Below are 3,056 nucleotides of genomic sequence, written 5' to 3' on the forward strand. Positions count from 1 at the left end.
TGTACACCTGTCTGCCCCTGACACACCTGTCTGCCCCTTGTACACCTGTCTGCCCCTCGTACACCTGTCTGCCCCTTGTACACCTGTCTGCCCCTAACACACCTGGCTGCCCCTCGCACACCTGTATGCCCCTTGTACACCTGGTTCCACTCGCACACCTGGTTCCACTCATACAACTGGCTGCCCCTCACACACCTGGCTGCCCTTCGCACACCTGGCTGCCCCTTGTACACCTGTCTGCCCCTCATACACCTGGCTTCCCCTTGCACACCTGGTGGCCCTTCGTACACCTGGCTTTCCCTCGTACACCTGGCTGCCCCTCGTACAGCTGTCTGCCCCTCATACACCTGGCTGCCCCTCATACACCTAGCTTCCCCTTGCACACCTGGTGGCCCTTCGTACACCTGGCTTTCCCTCGTACACCTGGCTGCCCCTCGTACAGCTGGCTTCCCATCACACACCTGGCTGCCCCTCATACACCTAGCTTCCCCTTGCACACCTGGTGGCCCCTCGTACACCTGGCTTCCCCTCGTACACTTGGCACACCGTACCTTGCCTGCTTTCTATCCAACTACCTAGGGTTACATCTGCTGAAGCGGGCCAGGAAAGTCGTCTCCCATTACCCAGCTGCCACTTATATGGCGGACGTGCGGTGCCAACATTACTAGAAGGAGAGTGATTTGTGATGCCGCGGGGCATTGGCCTTATGCTGCAGTACCGGCACCAAATACAAATATTACAACATTTCACTCAGCTTAATAAATGAGAAGTTCTGCTCACATGCAAGAAAAAAATCCAAATATTTCAGATTTCCTTGCATGTGATTGGATAATACTTGCCAACCAAATCACCACATTCACTAAGCTAAGTATTTCTTGCAAGGTGGTAATTTACTTTGCTATGTGAACAGCTCGCATCCCTCTAGTAAATCCCCCGGGGGGCCGCCACAATACCGACCTGCCGCTGCCCCAAAGCTGGATTTGTCCCCTGGTGTCCTATTCACACCCAAGGAATGTTTTCTTCTTGTAGTGAATCTGATCTGCAGTAACATTGGTAGTACCAGCAGATGTGTAATAGATTATCAGTGATAAGGGGCCCCGGGCTCCCATCCTGGCATGGTAATCAGATCTCTGCAGAATGACAAATGTGGAACGAGTTGACTGATGGTTTATTTTAGTTATGATAGCCGGCGCTAATAAAGCGAAATTTACCAGATGTCGTGTTTTATATAACCATCAAATACATTCCAGGGGCCCCTGCTTTATGCAGTTTTTCTAAAGTGCGAAAGTGGGATTTATATGGCAAATGTATGAGGGGCCACAAAGACATCGAGGAATGAAGAGGTAAAAACCAACCAATGGGAATTCATGAAGGACATGATATGATCATTTCCCCCACCAACCTGCCCACTGTGCCAAATACCTTGCCCCAAATCCAGTGATTTCCGCCATGTGGCCCAATTTGACCCCTGTGCGTTCTTATGAGAAACCCTGTTTGAGGGCTGAATCGTCCATGGATTGGGGTATTTGGCTCAGTGGGTAGAAAAAGGGGGGGTAACTTATTATAAGGTAAATGTAGGGAAGGAAAAAAATGAAGAAGAGTGGGCAGAATGGAGGAGCCCCCATACTTGGGTCCCTCACCCAGCCGGATGGATAGATCGGAATTAATTTCTTCTTGGATTGGAGATATTCGGATCAGAATTTGAGCGATCTTGAGTTCTGATCCGGCAATGTCATTCCCCGGGGCAGCTGGATGATTATAGTTGTCACTGACTGATGTAGGAAATATCAGAGTCAGAATTTTATTGTTCTGAGCACCTCTGGCTAAGAACTTCTGATATCACCTTCCAATCCTGACCACTGAATGACAAGCTTCGGCTATTTCTCACCAATCACACAATGGTGGCCCCGTGACATCACAAGGCCGGCCCCCGAGGTACATGCTGCCAGAATGCTGAAACCAAGTTCTTTATTGTTCACAGGGGAAATGTAGGCGCAGAACCCGGCAGTATTTGTGTGTCATTTCAGGGTCGGACCCATGGCTTTTCACGAGAGATCTGTTCACATCTACAGCTGACAATAATCTGTATTTTCCTTCTCGGAGGCGCCCGGAATGTTCTCACACCTCTCTGGACATGAAAATGCAATTGTTTTCCTGCAGACAATAATTACGAAGTGTCAGCTGCTTGTTTCAAGGATTCCTCATTTGCACCAGCCGAGAACCTTGGTAAAAACATATGTGAGCGTTCCAGGTCCGGGAATTTCTTCTGAGGGTCCGGGCGGACAAAGTCATTGGGGCCAATTCATGTCCGGAACCTTCCTCAGAACAGCAAAGCATTTGGTGTGTAAGACATGGAGGGGAAATGATCTCCCCCATCCTGCCATGGTGACTTCCATCATGTTTTCCCTTCAATTCTAGTAATTCACAATACAGAAATATCCTCCATGATCCATGTTCTGGGATGAAGAGAATAATCACAGAAAACAAAAATAATTATGGCTGCTTTGGTTTATAAAATATTGTGACAAAATTGTATCAAATAATATAAAGAATAAATATTAATACAACTTTCATCCCTATTATGTACAAAAATTCTTATCAATGTGGAGGATTAGAGATTCATGGATGTGCCATCCCTATATAAACCCTTCATACACTTTTATATTGAAATTGTCTCCTGGGAAAATGGGAATATCTGGGAATAAAATTATCTGGGGATGGGAATATCTGAGGATGGGAATATCTGGGGATGGGATTATCTGAGGATGGGAAAATATGGGAATGGAAATATCCGGGATGGGATTATCTGGGGATGGAAATATCTAGGGATGGGAATATCTGGACATGGGAATATTTGGGATGGGAATATCTGGGGATGGGAATATCTGAGGATGAGAATATTTGACGATTGGAATATCTGGGGATGAAAATATCTGGGCATAGGAAAATATGGGAATGGAAATATTTGGGGATGGGAATATCTGGGCACTGGAATATCTGAGGATGGAAATACCTGAAGATGGGAATATCTGCGGATGGAAATATCTGGGGATGGG

Source organism: Pyxicephalus adspersus, chromosome 3, assembly GCF_032062135.1.
Source record: "Pyxicephalus adspersus chromosome 3, UCB_Pads_2.0, whole genome shotgun sequence".
NCBI lineage: Eukaryota > Metazoa > Chordata > Amphibia > Anura > Pyxicephalidae > Pyxicephalus > Pyxicephalus adspersus.